Here is a 20114-nt window from a genome sequence, read left to right as displayed (position 1 = left end):
TCTAGTTAAAAAGCGTGTTGCACTGTCGATAAGTCTAAGTTTAAGAAAGAATACGAAAAAGCGTTTCTTTAACTCAAAAAAACTTACTTTAGGTTAAATGCGCACGGATTTAACTCCAAAAAACCGAATTTTGTCGGCAAGAAACGACACTGTAAGCCAAAATAATATCTCAAGGAATTTTTTTTCAGTGAGAGTCATACTTCACTAGAAAATCGGTTTTTTTTGTTTTTTTGCGTTCAATTTGTAACTTAGAAACGAAATCGCAGCCCCTTGTGTGAGAAATGACGTTATATTTTCATTAAGTGAACGTTTCTTTTCCATCTTCGGCAAACGTAGACCTAGTTAACATTTTAACATTCTTAATTTATTGTGAGTCACTTATGCGCGGCAACTTTTGCCGGTTGATTGACTCGAGAGTACAAGGTTGCAATTTGTTATGCAAAAAAACTTATTAAAATTTCTTGTGAATTATTCCATGAAATTTCAGAAAAATATGTAATACATTGAAAATATTTTTCGAAATTGAATAATTACAAAATTAAATGAAAGGCAAACGGATTTTGCTTTTTGGTGTTCTTAAGTACGCGTTGCATACCCGGCTCCTTAAAATATTCGCCATATTTTTCACAACTTTATGATACACATGAAGCATTTCCCTAGTGGAATCCGGTCCGGAAGGGAAGTCACATAGATTATGATGTTACATCGTTCAACATGCACGTTGGAAGCTAATAAAATTTGGCAACTTTTCTCGGGCCAACTATGTTGCTGCTACATGTTATGATGACGCGCCAAAAGAGCGAGGGAGTGAACATGCACCGCGTGGGCGTAAGGCGGAAGTGATGGCGGTGCCCGGTGATAGTAATTATCGAAGGTCGTAAAAACGAACGTTCCGGGCACACAGCATTTGCTCCTGAGCGCACCAACAGAGGCTCAGCTCCAGTGGCGTGGCGTGCTTTGCGATATATCGATTGATTCGCCATTCAAACCTATGAAAAAAAATCGATTATCAGGGCGTTCGCAGCGAACACCTTGGTAATCGATTCTTTACCATAGCATCAAATAGCTTCAATCGATAGATCTATCGATAATCGATCCTTCACGCCACGCCACTGCCAGCTCCCGATGAGCTTTGCGGAGGATATTTTGTCTCGACTTATTATACACTACTGTCCTTCAGAAAAAAGCCGCACGAACATTCGTGTGTTGCCAAATGTCTATTAACTTTCGAGGGGTATAGACACAACTACCCTTCCCCCCTCCCCCCCCCCCAAAAAAAGTCCCAAAATTCATAAATATTTCTACAGAAAATTTAAGGGAGCTTTATTGAATCGCAAATTTAACTCTCTGGGAATTGCAACGGAAACGTTATTTAGTTTTTTGTGAAATTCACATTTGGTCAAGGAATAGTTGGCAAAGCTCGAGTGTCCATGCACAGTGGATCGAGTCAATAGGAAAAGTCGGACAAGATTTGGAAATTTTAAACGCTTATAATTCCGTTTATACAAAACTTTAGGGTTCTAAAAGGGTTTCATTGGTTTCCTCGTAAAATTTTCTTCTTAAAGCAGTCATTGAAATTTAAAATGTGACGAAATAACCACCAAAATTTGCAGTTTTAGTCAAAAATTGTATGTCCGACCTCTCTAATTGACTCGATCCAGTGTATGCGACGTTGATACCTCAGCCATGCATGGACGTATTTATGTTAAAAGGAACCAGAGACGTGTGCAAAATATGGGTCTTTGTATTTTTAAATTTGTTTACTGTGAGTTCATAGTGTGCTCATGTTACAAAAAATCCTGATATCAGTAAAATTAAAGTATTTTGGGGTGTGCTCGTTTGAACTCCGTAAGAAACAATGTAAGAGTGGGCGTGATTCCATTCATCCCATGGGATTTGACATTAAATCAAAAGGAACTAAGCGTCAACTGTACGCTAACCCATGAGCCGTGGGAATGTGAGAAGAGAGTTATTGACAGGGCTCATGAGTTAAAGAGTTTCATCACCGATCCTCTCGTTGTGCTCGTGGTTGGTTGTCATTACTGACGTCACTATGGCGCTTTATGATTCCCATTCATTCTTACGGCCCTTAACCAACTAGCACACCCCATCTTTCCCACCCATTCCTGGTTCCTTTTAACATAAATACGTTCAGTTTATCCCTCTCATGTCAGAAAAAAGTGCGTGCACTGAAAAAAAAACTCCGGCCGTGGGAGCCGCAATTACGGGCTATATAGACATACCGTCCGTTCCGGGCTCAAAGGCCAAAACTTTCGGCTGCTGGAGGCGTAGCTTCGATTGCTCCGGGTTCAGAGGCCGAAGCTACGGATGTAGCATCCGGAATTTTCGGCCTTTGAGCCCGGAACGGACGATATGTCTATATAGCCCGTAATTGCGGCTCCCACGGCCGGAGTTTTTTTTTTTTTTCAATGTGATTCGGAAAATTGCAGCGCAAACTATGTCTAGTGACCTCTCGTGGTAAATTTATACTTCCAATGTCATGTGGCACAGTCTAAAGAACAAGTTAAGTATCGTAGACTGCAGTGTACTTTGATTCGCGAATCTCTAAGCAATGAATGATTTTACTCTCGCACTTATCGCCTTTCAATGTGCACTACGTGGTGTTACACGCCGAGAACGTCAGATAATGTGGAGTACTTAAAACCGAAACTATTTTTTTTATTAAAGGACTTACTACTACAGCACCTCTACTGGGAGAGTAAAGCCATATCAATCCTTTTAAACTGATTGGTCGGTAAGTTTTAGACTTACATGGATGCCCATCTCTCCCTATTATTTTTGACCGAAGAAGGAACAGGATGATAAGATAGTCCTGGTCATGATATGGATTTTCCTAATTTCTAACTCTTAAGAAAATCTGATAAAACCTCCAGTAGTAAATGTTCTCAGCGGTTCTCATACCGACTAAATTAGGATAAATTGTTGATGGATGTTCAACGAACCTAGTCAAAACAAATCAAATGCAACACTCAATCAAGGTAACGAGACAACATCTACTGTCAATCTACCTACAGCTTTGCGTTGATATGACACATACGAGGGATTAGCTCATGTATAATTACTGTATTATTTCAACTGTAGATCAAGGCTTGTCCATTGATTCGGGCTAAAAAAATGAAAAATAATCAGAGAGAGAAAATGAATAGCAAGTCCGGTCAGCAGAAAACTTTATCGGACAACTGAGTGTCAGATAATTGGGTTTCCACCATTATATCTACCGCAGTAACCAATCATAACTAGAAATGAAGAGAATAAGAGAGAAAAAAGAAACGCAATTGTTGCTTCCTCCCCTGGGACATATTTCTTTTGAATTTAGTGAAGGCAGGATATAGTCTTCCTCATTGTTAGGTCATTTGCGGATACCTCTATTACGATTCTTGTGGCGCCGCTTTTGCCTACCTGATTAACTGAAGGCAAAACGACTACCGTTCATTTTGTAGCTGCATAATCGTTTCTCTGCAAAGAGGGCTGTAAGAATATGTGCATTTTTTTAAGATTACCATTTTAATGATCAGTTGCCGCAGCCTTAAAAAGTGATTTGATGCTGATGTTTACGTATAAAAATTTTCTCAGGAAAAAATACATTTTGTCATTAATTATGTTATTGCACACCGTGGTACATCCCATCCTAAACTCATCAGCGCTCCATACAAAAAAACACGCCATATAAACTTCAAAAGTTTCCAAAGTATTCCTGGTGCAATGTTAATAGCGAATTTGGAAATGTCTAAAAAACGTGCCGAAATGGGAAACTGCTGTGTGGCACGAGTACGTGGATACTCTCCGTGTTTAAATTAAACAAATATTGGAGGATTTACGTCACGAAGCTCATAATCTACTATAATGCGCCCGTTTACATGGAAATTACCTCTTCATCACAGTGCCAATTGTTGAATTTTCTCTTGCTTGAATTTCGTTTTTCTTTGATTCCCAAAATCAGAGAAAAACGTTAAAAATACTGAGAACTCAGTTTATTAACCCTCAGATGGCCGATACTTTTTTTAAACGCAAAGTAGTATGTAATAGTTGATGAAACTTGGTTCCTTTCTATTTCACACGGTCAAAGTAAGGCAAACGAATCCAAGACGACATGGATTAAGAGCCATATAAAGAACGCGCGTTGACGACGGCGCAGAGCTACAACTATTCGTGCTCGATGGATGTCCGTGTTGCGTCTGCAAAATTGAAGGCGCTGTGGCACAACCGAGCGGCTCTTTCTTATCGCTCTCTCGTCGCCCTTCTAAGGCGTATCTCAATTTTCACGTAAGCCCTGTTTCACACGTAAACCCATGCATTGGTCTCATGCGGAATGGGGATGTTGTATGCGTGAGGAATTTGCGATTTGACTGTTGATTCTTATGTTAAAGTTCGCGAGAAACACGACGGTGCCACTGGTTTTCTCTGAAATCATCTTCCAAGCTCAAAAAAGCTCTCAAAGTGAGGCCAAAATGGAGGGGATATCCCACGCTATCCTGAGAGTCCACCTTTACATCAAGACCAACTCTCCATGCAAAGACAGGAAGCAAATACATTGACAGGGCTGTCACTTTATAGACTCCAAAACTGAAAACACGGCAACCCTGCTAATGTATTTGCTCCCTATCTTTGCATGGAGAGTTTATCTTGATGTAGAGGGGGAACTCTCAGGATAGCGTGGGATGTCCCCTCCATTTTGGCCTCAACTTGAGAGCTTTTTTTGAGCTTGGGAGTTGATTTCGGAGAAAACCAATGGCACCATTGTGTTTCTCGCGAACTTTTACATAAGAATCAACAACCAAATCGCAAATTCCTCACACATGCAACATCTCCATTATGAAAGTGAGTACTGCTGGAAAATTCGAGTTCTTAAGTTGGCAGTCATTTTGGCCCCAAGAGCTACATTACCAGATCAAACCTAACCTCCAAATTTTCGAGCTGTCCCTCTCCCTATTGAGGGTGTATCTCGATTTCAACGTGAGCCTTGTTTTACACATAAACCCATGCATTCTAGGGCTCATGCGGAATTCGAGATACGCCCCTCCGTGAGAGGAGCGACGCTTTGTGGCAACTCGGCTGCCGCGCGCGGGAGCTTAAACGGAGGAGCGTAAACACTGTCTGATCTAAGGCGGACCCCGGTGCTCGGCGTTAACACTCTTGTTTTTCCTTGGGTCTACCTCGACAGAGTAAATATATCCCGCGGATGCCCGCCGGGCTCCGGTATTGATCCGGAGAATGATTAACAATTTTTCGCTGTTTATTCCTACGAGCCGACAGCGTCAATATTGCCGCCCGTCCCGACACCCTCCGGATTGATTTGTTTGCCTAACCTTTTATCAGATCCAATGAAGCACCTCTTGGACTTGATTCCGCAAACTCGATAACGGGACGCACCCGCGCCGCTCCCTTATCCGCGCGCTATTTTCGGAGTCGGCCGAGCCGCGGTAAATAACGACTCTTCCCTTTTCCTCGACTGGAAAGTGGCGCGTGATTGAAAGGTAGACGTCCTTGGCAAAAATCCACTGCGGGTCGGTTATTCAAATTCATAGGCAGAGCTAATGTAGGGAGAACACAGACATACAAGGGCCCAAAAGGGTAGCTAACCTCTGAATTTGAATGGGACGGTTGCGCTGGTCTCAAAATCGTGATTTGATGCTTGATTCTTTAAGATTAGCTAACAATAATTAGATCTGTTTAAACAGCTACTTTCTGCGTTCAGTATTAACCGAGGTATCGTGCTTTGAAAAATTTGGTTTATGACGTCATCTACCGTGGTAGTGACACCCTTGCTTTCTTCGTTGCTTTAAGTTGTCAGAGAGACACACATTTGAGCAGCAAAAAAACTTGGCTGATAAACCAAATTTTTGGTTAATTCTACCAAAATCGCAAGCTAACCTGGGGCATATAGGGATGAAAGGAGTGTCGTGCTGAATTTATACACTCTTCTTTCTCTCTCTGTCACTCAGAGGTTGCAACCTGCGAGTGATAAGCGCATTCAACTGTCACCGATGCGTTTCAGGTTCAATCTTAGCAGTTTGTAACTGAATTTAACAAGGTTGCTAATTTTTATCCCCAAGATTTGGTCAAAAATGAACCATACCCAAAAGATATTGCACATTGAACTATATCGACGGTAAAACTACTAGACCACGTATCTCGTTTGCTGTGTTTAAAAATCTCTGCTCCCATTTTATTTTTGTTAGAAAGAACAAATCAATATTATTCTTCGAAGTTTTCACAGAGTTTTGCTCATACTGTGAGGAAAAATCAAGGAAGTTTTCAAGAATTGACGATGAGTAGTTTTCTATTTAAAAAATAAAGTATGAAAGGAAGTCTACAGCATCGCAAACCGAAATACGTGGTCCGGTAGTTTCACCGTCAAGATGTACTATCTAAATTTAAGCTGTTTAGCAGGTCCTGATAATTTGCCTGAATGAAGAGGATTGATCGGCCTTTAAATAAAAATTACAATTTTCATAAAAAGTTAGGTTCGGCCTTTTCTGAGCATCTTCAAGAGATCTCGCAACGTCAAAAGCCCGGTGCTTCGATGTTGAAACAGGTCGAGTGTCACAGCTAAGGCAAACTCGCTGAATTTGGGAAAGTGCCTGGCTCTTAATAAGTAATTAAGGTGAAAGTGATATAAGCTGCGGGTTTACCATAGAGTGCGCTGCAGTCACCCAAATCCACATACAATACTGCGTTGTCATGCCAAACGAGATTTTCTTTATTTCCTCGTGCGAAGGTTGGTCTATTCCAATTCCGATCAATGGGATACGTAGAAGGAAAAAACGAATGTGGTGTGTAACAGAGAACACAGAACCGGCTGGATCAATTGGAAAACTTAATGAACTTTTTCCTAAAAAAAAAATGGAATCGGACCTTTCAGCTTAGCAAACATGTTCATTGAAAAGCTCGAATTGAAGTAGTAGTAGTAGTAAAATAATTTTATTTTAAAGCGGTGCTTTAGCATCTAAAAGGTGCATGGAAAAAAGAAAACGTGGATTTATATGTAAAACAGGGCTAACATGGAAATTTTGATACGTCCTTACGCCAGAAGAGCAACGAATTATTTCTTTCAGACTAAATAACGAGAACAACAGTGAATATTTGCAACGTGACAAAAGAAGATAACGCATCCGTATACATAGTCCATCCATATTTTATTGCAAAATAGTCTGATTTTTTCGGTGTAACTCATAGTGGAGTTTGCAAAGCCCGCTTGCCTGTATCATAGAAGAAGAATAAGAAGAAGAAGAAGAGGAAGAAGACGATGAAGAAGAAGAAGAAGAAGAAGAAGACGATGAAGAAGAAGAAGATGAAGATGAAGAAGAAGAAGAAGAAGAAGAAGACGATGAAGAAGAAGAAGAAGAATAAAGAAGAAGTGTAAAAAGAAGAATAATAATGAAAGAAGAAGAAGAAGAAGAAGAAGAAGAAGAAGAAGAAGCAGAAGAATAAGAAGAGGGAAGGAAAAAACCTTCGAAGTCTTGACACAACGAAAATCTGGCACAGAACAAGACACCGAAGTGTGAGAAGGAGCGAGAGGGGGCGGGGCCTCCGAGTAGCGACCCCGCAAAAGAAACAGTCCCTCTGAAACATCAGGGTTTCCCGCAAGAACCACGCAAAGCCACAGGGCCGCTGCTGGAGATACGCGGTTGTGGATTAACAAGGCGGATTACTCGCGGAGCTCTGTCTCGGGGCTGGGCGGCTGTGTGCCTTTCGGAGACGTGTAATTGGCAGCAAGCTTTAAGACAATATTTAGACTGGAGCAGACGGCATGGAAGTCACGTTCCTCTTGACCGAGAATAACTCGCCAAGCTCAAAAGTCTCCGCACTAGACAAATAATTACTCTCACTCATTTGCGCAAAAAATACAGGTATTCATCCTTGGCGAAAATTTTAGTCGCTTGCTAACGCGAAATGACTTATGGACATTTGGCAGTTGCCGAATGAATCGTCGGTTCAGAAACAAACCGAATCGGAAAAATTCTACAATTTGTTTTGTTGCAGAAAAGTTAATCTTTGAGTCGGGCGTAAAAATATAACCATACTTCACAATTCGACCTACCTGCGGGCTGATTGTTGAAATCTATAGACAAAGAAGACATAGGGATTATGGAGCGATAGCATTGGTTGAAATGGTTGGTTCCCATAGACTAAGGGACAAAATGACAGACTGACTAAAGGGTCTTTCGTAGGTTGCCTTTAGTTAGTCTATTACCTTCCTGCCCTGTCCATTGCAACAACTCGTTTCCACCAATAGGACCCCTCCATAACCCTTTTATTTTCTTCGATTTATGTAGATATTAATCTGAGGGACCATAAATTATTTCAGAAACAAACCTTTCATCACGAACAACTTGACAACATTCGAATGCCTAAACAGCGTTTTTCCTAAGCGCGACACTAAAAAAGTAGCAATTTCATTTCCACGTTATCTCCAAACGAGAACGAAACGCACGCATCAATAGACTTATTTCGAGATTCATTTACGCTATTTTAACATCTCGCGTTCGCAAATCGAGGAATCGGTGTCCGAACGTGGAGGCGGCCGCTATTTCCGCCCGAGTTCAATGTTTTTGCAAAACGATGCAGATACTTAGTCAAGTTTGGAATTCGGATCTCGGTGATGGAAGAACCGCGTGCCTGCGTATGTATTATCATCGTAGTTGTGCGGTTTTGTAGTAGCAGATCAGCGTGGGTGTGTATCCGAATGCGATATGAAGTTTTCACCTCGATGAGTGAGCCGATCTCTCGCCGTTCCGGTGTTCATTCCTAACAGGTTGAATTCCAACTTTGTTCATTTGTATTTGTTTACTTTTTATTTATTTTGTTAGGGCGTTGTGCAGGCTTTGGAACGTACTTCATTCAAGTTGTCGAAAGATAAACACGCCTGACCGATCAGTCTGGCTTTGTAATTTATACAATTTAACTCAAAAGGTGCTTCTTGCAAGTTGACAGCCTGGGTTTCGTCCACCTGGGATTGATTATTTAGAATGGCGTCAAATAAAGGGAAAGCAGTATTGACAAGTCGTGAAAATCAAAGCTAATCAAAAGCGAAACACATTTTGCCCTTTTCAAAAAAATATACTCAGCTTTGACATTTTTTTTTTTTTTTTTTGCTGACTTATTGGATTTTGTTCCGTTGGGATGGGAACTCGCAGCCATCTATAGAATAGATTTCAAGATTTTTCGTTTTACGGCTACTCAAAATGTGAAAACGAAAGTTGAGCTATCAGCCAATCATATATGTACATATATGCAATGATTGCCACTCAGGCCACTTTATTAAAACAAAAATGATGTGCAAGAGGATGTTGATATATTAAAAATTTGCATGGCCTGACTCACAATTATTGCATGTATTTGTAAAATCGGGTAATAGCTAATAGCTCAACATTTGTTTTTTCACGAGTAGATCTACTGTCCGTGGACGTGAAGGCGATAGGGAAGTCATGCTCCAAGCTTTTCAAATTTTCAGGGATTAAAGTCGAGTAGAATCTGTTCCTGCAGATCCACTCGTCAGTTCCGTAAAAATTTGACGCCACCACCGGGGTTCGAATCCGGGACTTATATTGTTTCGACACGTTAGTATTCATCCGTTCTATAGAAAATATATTTTATTGATATTGATTGTTATTTTTTATAAATATTGATTTGTTAAATACGTACATAGCTTTGGAACGAGGGGTTGCGGGAACACTGCACGTGGGTATTTGAACAACCCCCGTCCGGAAAACGTTTGAAAAATATTTCGCCGAAGCGCGGAGCGGCAACTTTAACGCGGAATTGTGAGGGGTTCGGACTCGCCGATGAAAGGCTGAAACCATAATGGCATTTTCAACTTGACTCCTTCGGTGAATTTTTTATCGGTTCCTCATTCCGCGAGTTATGAAAGGGCATCAACGTAGTTTTAATTAAAAATAACAGGCGCAAGCGTGCAGTTATCGCGAATGTTCGGCCAACTTTTTTCCGCTCCCCGACCGGGGTCTGTTAAAATATTCCGGGCCCAGCACTTACCGGAGATGTTCGGGTATTGTAAACGGGACAGTGCTCAACCGGGTCAATGGAATTTTTGACTCCGTTCACTCCACTTCTCCCGAGTTAATTAGCTTTCGCCTCTACCCGCAGTATTATTCCGGTCTGCAATAATCGAAACGTCACTAGTTGTTCTTTCCCCCGTTTTTTTTTCGCTCATTTGGACGCTAAAAGGGAATCGGCGTTTGCTTCGTTTTTCAATTCCACCGCATCTAGTGGGATTTTCTGCTTAAACGATAGAGAAAAGCTGTTTTAAACTGTTAAAAACTTTTTCGCCGTTCCCGATCAAACGCAAAAATCCGGTATACAAAATAGGACTGAAGAAACAATTTACCAACACATTCAATCCTTTGAAATTTTGACTCATGAGTTAGATTTCCTTGCAGTGCTCTCCTAGCCTAAACTAGAAATGGAAAATAATGCGAAAATGACTGTTTTCAGTTTCTTCCCTTTATTAACTTATTTCGTGCGAGTGCGAAAAGCGTGAAAGTTTCTGTACCTTATATAGCTATTATTAGGGTGTTCGCTGCGAACACCCTAATAATCGATCCTTTTCCATTGATTTAATGGTAGATCAATCGATATATCGCAAAGCACGCGACGCCACTAGTGAGTGTAACCAGGAACGAGAAGCTGCTGGTGAGAAGAGTGCATTTTAACACCCTTGCGTATATATCAGTTGTACCGTACCTAAAGTTCTTACTAACATGATGAGGAGCGATAAAAAAACGATGGCTTACCATAAAACATCCTATCTAAATGAGGCACTGAAATGAAGAGTTTATAAAACCTAATCAAAAAGATACTGAGAAGCAAAGCCGGAAAATCGAACAAGATAAGATCTAGATACCTTTAGAACCAGGCGCCTTCATCTTAAGTTCTTCCAAAAGGTCGGGTGGTTGATGATTTGGATTATTAAAAGGAGAAGCCAGGATCAAAAACTCGTTTGGAGTCTGGAAAATTAATGATGACCTTCGTTGGTGCACAGTTTTGCTTATGTGAGATAAGGAAAGATGAATCTTTGTATTTAAGCTGAAATACATATGGATGTTGCCGAATCTCATTATTAAAGAGCGTTCTCTTTGATGGACTCATTAAGCGTGACGTCATAATACCTGCAGACATCTCATTCATTCAATGCAGCGTCTTACTAGAGGGGTGACATAGCCTGCAACTCCTCCAAGAAAAGGAGAAAGCAAGTCATCAGCTCTGCCGTGATAGCGAAGAGAGCAGTAAGTGCACGCTGGGATGAACCTTTAGACATATAAAAGCATATGTGCACTGAAAAAAAATTCTCGGCGTTTTTTCCAAGGTTCGTTGGTACCTTCACTATCTCACTTTTTTACCAATTATTGGTAATTTTACCAAGACAGACTGGTAAGCTTACCTAAAAATCGGTATTTTTACTGTTTTTTCAGGTAAAAATACCACTTTTATTGGTAATCAATTCCCGATAACTTTGCCATTTTATCTCGGTAGTTCTACCACAGTCGATAAAAAATATTGGCGTTTTCACCAAGGTCCAGTAAAATTACCGAAAAAGTTCAATAATTTTACCGAGACTCCTCGGTAAAATTACCAATTCCATAAATGGTAATTTTACCACGAAAAAACTGGGATCAAATACAACCCTGAATTCTTGGTAATTTTACCCTTTTCTTAGTAAATACACCGATATTTTTTTTTCAGTGTACTAACCATGAATCATACAGAAATGCACTTACTACTTACTGCTCTCTTCGCTATCAAGGCAGAGTTAGTAAGCCTCCATTTTCTAAGTTTAAAACATGCACAACCACCGAACAGGAATAGTGCCACTTAGTTTTGTAGTCATTTTGTTTTCTACGCTTTCGTCATATCAGCTGAGAGATCAACTCTTCTCAATTCTATCTGAAGTACAAAGCATAGTTTTCTTTTTCCTGAGCCATACCTTCTTACAATGTTTGCTTTTCGGTATATTATCCAAAATATAGCTCGATTATTTTCCCACGAACACGCAGAATTCGTCAATTTTTCAATGATTTTATTAAATTAAAATCTGATGAAAATTTTGAGTTTTCTGTTTTGTTTTCAGTTAGAAATTATAAGAGTTGTTAACTTTAGAATGCAAAAGTTTAATCGTCATGAAAAAAAAAAAAAAACCGGGAAGAATCTAAAGGATTAGATCAAAAATTTTTACGCAGAAATCTAATTTTGATATCCCTGGTAAAAATTGGCAGTAGAATGTGTGTTCCAAAATACTATAGACCTAAAGCCGGCTGTAATATTTCCAATAGCTTCTGTAGCCGGCTGTACAATTTCTTATAGCCTTTTATAGCCGATGACGATTAAGCAACAGCCAGACGATAAAGTTTATGCTAAACGTTACTAAATACGGATACTAGGACTTAGTTCGTTTTTGGACTACCGCTCTCTTTTTGTGCCGTAGTATCTTGATTTATTTTGCGAGGAAAGCTCCGTACTTTTAAAGGAGCGCAGCGCCTTGAATTTCTTATGATACTGTGCAATACCTCTGGTGTGAAATAGTTGCTTCAGACGCCGTGGCACACTGCGGCGCGGCGGGCGGGCAGAGAGCGCAAAACGCGCATTGCGCAATGCGTGAAGTATCCCTGTTAGGTTTGTAGGCGCCAGTGCGTCGCCGCTCCGCTTTGTGCTAGACTGTAATATTTAATCTCGCGGGCTCAGCGTTTTTCAACACATGATTTTGAAATGTTTGCACACTCTGTATGGACTATTCTCATTTTAATTGATGAAAAAAAATATGTTTTAAAGGAAAATATAAGGTGTGTTTTGTAAATAAAAAGGTAGTCCCGTATCAAATTTAATCATTTCTAAAGCACACAAATTTCTACACAATTTCTTACAGCCTTTTACAGCCAATGGCGATAAAGTGTAAAGCCCGGCTATAGGAACTATAGCCCGACTGTATACTTTTTATAGCTTCGTATAGCCCGGCTATATGATTTTCTCCGCATTCTACAGCCAGTTATATGATTTTCAATAGCTTTCTTTAGTCGGCTATAAGAACTTCTATGGTATTTTGAAACGCAGCTCCTATCGCCAATTTTTACCAGGGATTTTAAGATACAACACTTTGAATTGTTAGATGCGCTCACACAAAAATGTATAATATATGTTACACAAGTAAAATGTTTATTTTTGTGAAGGAGAGTGGGTTTGAGGCTAGAATAAGCCAATTAACATATTTTGGCAAATAATTATGAGCAATTTATTTCTCTCAGATGACTTTTACTCGAAGAGAATGCTAATGTGGGAATCTATCTTTTCTTTGACGTAGCTATGAACAGCCAAATATGTCACATTTTAACAGGAAACACTCACAAATTTCCATCATTGAGTCCAGACTCCGCATCTCTGAATCAGTTCCTATATAAAATCCCTCTTAGAGAGGAGTATCTCGAACTTTTGCATAGAGCGATACCAACTCTAAAACTGCCACTGATAGCCCGCAAAATGATTAATTTCATCCGGAAAGAAGCAACCCACTTTTTTACTACCAGCATTGTCCTTGCCAGGTCGCAGCGGAACGGATGAGAAATACTTCAGACATAAAAAGGCGCAGAAAATTAATTTTTGGTAATTAATTTGACGCCCAAAACAGACGTAACACTGTTGCACGGTTGAGTGAGTCACGAACTATGCTTTTACCGTGCACAGTCAAATCAAAACACGGCATGATCCTGGTGATTTTGCGAGATCTTATTGACTTGTTCGCATTTAGTCATTTATAATGGTCAAATGTTGGTAAGGGTGGTATAGAGAGGACCAGACAATTTTGGTGCTGTAAAACTATAATTTTATGAGAGAATATTAGTTTCGTGATTGCATTCTCTCCAAAAATGAAGGATTGTCCAACGCGCTTCACTAATTTCGAATTTTAACAAATTCTTCTCTGCAAAGACAAATCGAATCGTATGTAAGTCTGGAATAAATCATTCACGACTAAGTCGTGTTTGTGTCCGTAAAATATCTCATGGAGTTAAGCTTCCTATGTAATTTCAATGGTCGTATTTTCTAGTAACATGGACAATAAAAATGTCATATTTGTAAACAAGTATTCATAAGCGTGACTCCGTAGAATCATTTTTAACCCACTGCGCTCATTATAATGAATAGCAACCTAACATTTTGGTGACCAAATGACATTATGTGAGGCACAATCTAACTTCCACGCCTTCACGCTAAAAATACCATCATCAAGCTTTACAATTCTGCCGATTCACTTTCCTTTGGAGAGGAGGCTTATTTACTGACTACCGGAACGTGGATGAATGGTTCTCAATTTTGGTAAGTAATACGAGACAGTCTCACAGAGGAGAGCTTATATCTGCCCTCTACTTAGCAAAGACGTACAAGATAACAAACATCCTTTGAGTAAACGAGCATAAAATGAGGCTCAATATATAGCGGGTTGGTTGTGGGCTGGAAGGCAACACTCGCTCACGCTGCCAAATCTTCTGTTTTTCATGTTTGTGTCTCGTATAAAAAAAAGTTCATTAGAATTTTCCTCTGTCCATGCAGAGAAATTATAGCTCCCTAGAAGTTTCCCTGTCCACAAATGAAAGAGCATATAGCGACTCTAATAGGTCCCTGGACAAGGTAAAGCACAGCGCTACGTGTTTTCTCTTCAAAATTCCACAAGGAAAACGGATCACACAACGGGAAATTTGAAAGTCGACTCTTGAACAAAGTACGAGTGTTTTCTATTAACATTAGTTAAGGCCCAGGTTAACTGCAAGTGACTTCATTTGTGAAGTCGAACTTCTATTTTATCTGTGCCTAAGAGACTTGTTATTATCTCGTTCAATAGTTGATTTTAAAACTTTCCGTCGTGTGAATTGTTCTCTTTGTAAGATTTGGAAGGTGAAACATGTGACGTTTTCTTATACCTCAAACCTTGTATATAGTGGCCCATTGGCTTAGAAAAAACTTTAAGACCGAATTGAAAAAAAAAATGTAACTTTAAATTTGCGCAGAGTTGCCGTCAATTTGCATGCAGGCGTCGGTTCGCTGGTTGTTATTGGTCGTTAATTTACGTCAATAAACTGCAAGCCGTCAAACCTCTGATACTTAAAATTAAAATATCCTCGATTTAAAATACAATCACTTCGATTGAAGCAACGATAGTGAGACTACTACAACGAATTCAGAAAACAACTCCAAAATCATGAAGCTACCGGCGAATGGAGTCAGGCGGCAACACTTTAGCGATTTCGAGAAAAACTAGTTGAATGTTTAATAAGTACACACACTGAAAGTTTACGTACATTTTATCAATAACATACCCGTATCGGCACCTTGTCCGTACATTTTAACAATTTCTTTAGGTTCCTTTGAAATATCAAATCAAAACAGCCAATGCAACGATGGCTGTCAAACGATTAACTCCACTCCTCTCAAAACTCACTTTAAAAAGAATTACGCCATTTGGACTATACATTTTGCAATCAGGAACTACAATTTTCCGCTCAGCCGTAAAATCACTTGAAAGGAACAAGGAAACAAATGCTAAGGAACAATTACGCCTAACTGACAATTATGGCGAAAATGAGTTAGCAATTTTGCCGCATTCTACACTATAAAATACGCATATTAATGCTTCTAGTTTTTCCAAATCCGCACGAGAGCGCTGTAATGACGCAATTGCAAATCCAACCTTAAATTACAGAAAGGGATAGTTTGTTCTTCCTAGAAAATCGTCAGATTACCGATAGGTGGTATTGTTCCTCAGCCATCGTAATGTACATAGGAAAACTATTGGTACTTACGTTGTTTCTGAACTGAGCCCTATATTGTAGTTCTCAATTGCGAAATGTAGTCAATTTAATCTGGAGAGTGACAAAGAGAGATCCCAAAACCTATGGCAGTGTAGTCGCGGCGATGGCAACGACGGGTAGCCCGGGAGATTCTAAAAAATGAGCTGCTTTAAATCATCGTTTTCGTGCTCATCAGTGTACGTATTTCAGCTAATAGATGTTTATTTTTTACGGGCGTGGCCTCGCCGACCGCGTGTCCGCAACTCGACGGCTCAAAAGCCAAATTGAATGGACTTAATGGCCGCTAATTTCCTCAGAATTCCGCACCGTACTTTCGCGCCAAGCTCCCGTGCTGTTGTTGCTCTCTCTATCTCCCCCTCTCTCTCTCCCTCTCTCCCCCTCTCCTTCTCTCTTTCCCTCTCTCTCCCTCTCTTCCCCCTCTCGCTCCCTATCTCCCCCCTCTCTCTCTCAGCGCGGTGCGGATTTGCGCTCCGCCAACTCTACGACAAATGGACCACTAGACCTATGCAGAATAGCAGCAGCATAACGAGGGCTATATAAGAACAATACCACCTAACTGACAATTTTCGCGAAAATGAGTTAGCAACTTTGCCGCATTTTACAGCAATATAATACGCGAGATCAGGTTTTTAGTTTTTTCCAAGTTTGCATAAGAGCGCTGTAATGACGCTGTAATGTATACAAAAATAGCAAATCTAACCTCAAGATGCTTCTTATTCTTATTCTTCTCCTCCTTCTCCTCCATCTATTTCTTCTCGTCCTTCTCGTCCTTCTCCTCTTTCTCTTCCTTCTCCTCCTTCTCCTCCTTCTCCTCCTTCTCCTCCTTCTTCTTCTTCTCCTTCTTTTCATCCTTCTCCTCCCTCTTCTCCTCCCCTCCTTCTTCTTTTTCTATGAACCGCGAATTGTGCGAAAAAGGTACGTCGTAGAAACTTGACGCATGACTTTTGACTAACATCAAAGGACGAGTTGAATGCAAAAATAAAATTTAAAATCGAACTGGGCACACATCCCCATGAAGAGTATGCGGAGTACCTTGTTTGAAAATAATGTATCGTTCCTGTGCGTGCACCCCCAAACGGAGGGGCCCTCCGTTAGTCAAGCAGATGGATTTAATTTCGACCATAAACGTGAAATGTAAGATCCTTGAAAGTACATTAATCTCGCTTCACTAATCTAAAGATCCAATCTGAGAGATCCTTAGATCGGTGTGAAAATTAAATCCTCATAAGTCCTGATAAACTTCGCGAATAAGTCCGCAAACCTCATTTGATAAATGAACGGATGCAGTGTTTTTCATCGCATACTTAATTAGGGCTTTGCACTCGCATCCTTCGATCATTATTGCGCGTTCACGTTGTTTTTTACAACCCGAGGTGGTTGAATAAATACGGTATCTTACCGTCGACGACTTGACGAGATAACTTATTCCGACTTCAAAATTCATTAATTTAGGTTGCTCCTTGAAAATTCTCTCACTTCATCAGTCTGAAAGCTGCGGAATGTTCTGTATTATGAACGGTGCTCATTCGCAGTCGCAGGAAGGGAAGTGAATTACTTGATGGAGATTATCGGTGAGTGATGTGACATTAGTTGACGGGTATTAGCGGAGCTAAACAATGGTATTGAACCAGCTATGCTGCCGGTACTTGAGGAATAGGATTGGTTCAGTTCGACGTATAAATAAAATCATGGTTTGACCGTTGAAAAGAACAGTTGAAGGAGGAAATGTCTTCCTCCCTATCATTGATTTGACCATTTACCCGGACAATTTTAATAAATTTTAGAGGGTTTTTCGAAATTTACCCTCCGGCTTCCTTCAAAGCAAGTTTACCCTCTCTCAGCAAATATTCCCCCGTTTGCTCTATCCTTAAAGATTTTGTTGAAGTGACGCCCATACTATCTGCCTCAATGTACCACAAAACAAGGTCTAGACTGTAGAAAAACATGTCATTTTCTCTTACAAAGCATCCGTTCTATCCTATTCACGCAACAGGAATTGCGGAAATTAGCTCCTGAATGAGAGTCAACAAGTAAGAACGCTGGTCAAATGAAAGCTAAACTAGAGTCCCTTTATACCCAGAGTTAAGACAACTCGATTATCAGCTGACTGGCAGCCGGCCTTGGCTGGCCATGGAGGCCGAAACAAGTGCACCCGAACGAACGATATTGAGGGATAAGGATCAGGAAAATCCTGCGATGTCTGTCACACAAAAACAACATCAACAAATTGATCAATTAAAAAGAAAATGAGATTGGTTTGTGAAATTTCTTAATCTATTTTCATTTTGGACCGATGGAAATAACAATTTACTCTTGATAAACCAGGTAATATTTTCATTATTCTTGTTCACATTCTAGGTACCGCCATCTTGGTGCACTCGTTTCGGCCTTCATGATCGAGAACCAATCAGAATTGGAATTTTTTTTAGGCCACTTTCAGTCCAACCCTGGCCCAACCAAAAGTGAGTTGTCTTAACTCTGGGTATGAAGGGACTCTAAGCTAAACTACAAAAGTTATGTCATTTTTATTTTTGCCGTTTATTAACCATCGTTAATAATTATTGAAAACCTTCATATCTTAGTTGAGTTGATTTCTAGACCTCCCGTTGTGTAATTAGTTTTCCCTGTGAAATTCTGAAGAAAGTATGATGCGTAGTGCCGCGATGCGTAACGACGGTTAAATTGCAAAAAAAAAACTCGTATCTCGGTTGCGCTATTTCGAAATTTCTGCTGCTATTTTATTTTTTAAAATAAGACCAACTTACACCAAATATCGAAGTTTTCACAGAATACCCTTTATAGAAAGAGGAAATATCACTGGAATTTTCAAAAAATGACTTTCAGTAGTTTTCCACGTAGAAAATGAAGTATGAAGGAAGTCTGGCTGCAACGCTGCAAACCGAGATACGCATTTCTGCAATTTCAACATTGATGCCTTTTACAAATATTTTTTTTTAAAAAAGTGAAAAGTAACCAGACCAGAACTAGGTCAACTTAATAAAATATTAAACTATTAAAGCCTCTCACTTGTCAGACATTTTTCTGTTAAAAATCGACGGGTTTTGGCCTATACCGGCCATCATCCCGCGTTTCAGATGATGTAATCCCATTATAATTGCGTCCCGGATGATGGCCGGTGGGTGCGGCGTTGGCCGAAACGCGTCGTTCTTTCAATAGAAAAATTTCTGACTAGTGAGTGGTTTCAATATTCTAATATTTTACTAATTTGACCTTTTTCAAGAGCCTATTAAGCGATTCCTGATATGTTGAACCCACAAGGGTACTCCACATCTCCCCTGATTACATTGCTCTTTGCCCTGGGGGCAGTGATGGCACAACTCTTCCCCAATATCCGAACGCTGAATCAATCATCGGACTCGGTACTCGGAATGGCCTCCGTTTGATCCTGGCCCGGTGTTGGGATAGTCGACGGGGCGGGCAGCCAACTAAACGCTACTGCAAATGCTGTGAAGATTAGCAGGCTGATCCGCAGATGATTAATATTTGATTCGAGATTATCAATTAATTAATTTCGCTCGTGGGATACGCGGACCGGAACTTTTTACACCGGCTGGCCGCTCGGGTCTGTCCGTGACGGCCGGCACGGATGAAAAATTAACGCACGTCACGCATTGCTGTCTCTCCTGTGCTTTGACTGGCCCGTGTTACGCAAGGAGGGAATATATATTTGGATAATCTATCAAAGCCTCTATCCGCGTAAGGAAACTTATGGCAGATACGTGGCTTTTAGAATGAACCGAGAGACCCAGGTAGCATTTTTCATCGGAAAAATCGCAATGTATTGAAATTAAGTTGCGATTCTTTATTGTTTATTGGCGATAAAATCGCAAGGATTATCAACGCCTGAGCGAATATCCTCAATCTTGTCGCAATATAATCTCTATATAATTGAGTTTGATAATATCCAAATTGTATTTTAATTAATCGTATGGTTTTTCGAGAGATAATATTACGATAAATTGCCGTCGAATGAGTTGCGATTTAATTGCAAATTTATGCGATGCAATCGCAATTTTTCATCCGATAATATTGCAATGAATAGACGCCGATTAAATCTTGAGATGTTCTCCGATCGAATCGCAACTTGCCGCAAATAACGCTGCTACTTGGGGAGATTGCTCTATTGTGTAATGCGCGTCCGACTATTCGATTTGCACGCAGGGTGGTAAAATTTCGTGAAATCAAAAATCGTAGAATTTTTTTCATGTAGGAGAAGTTTGTTTTCTTTAGTTCAAAGAATATTTTATCATTGAACATCACCAG

The 20114-nt window shown here is 40.1% G+C and overlaps 1 protein-coding gene across 14 annotated transcripts in view; it reads left to right on the top strand.

Annotated features, from left to right (window-relative positions):
* The window catches only part of LOC109031500 (SH3 and cysteine-rich domain-containing protein), a 319664-nt gene that overhangs the window by 190847 nt on the left and 108703 nt on the right, over positions 1 to 20114 (top strand). The window lies entirely within an intron of this gene.

Source organism: Bemisia tabaci, chromosome 4, assembly GCF_918797505.1.
Source record: "Bemisia tabaci chromosome 4, PGI_BMITA_v3".
NCBI classification, from domain to species: Eukaryota; Metazoa; Arthropoda; class Insecta; order Hemiptera; family Aleyrodidae; genus Bemisia; species Bemisia tabaci.
The sequence above is the reverse complement of the archived record's forward strand: the minus strand, read 5'-3'. Positions and strand labels throughout refer to the sequence as shown.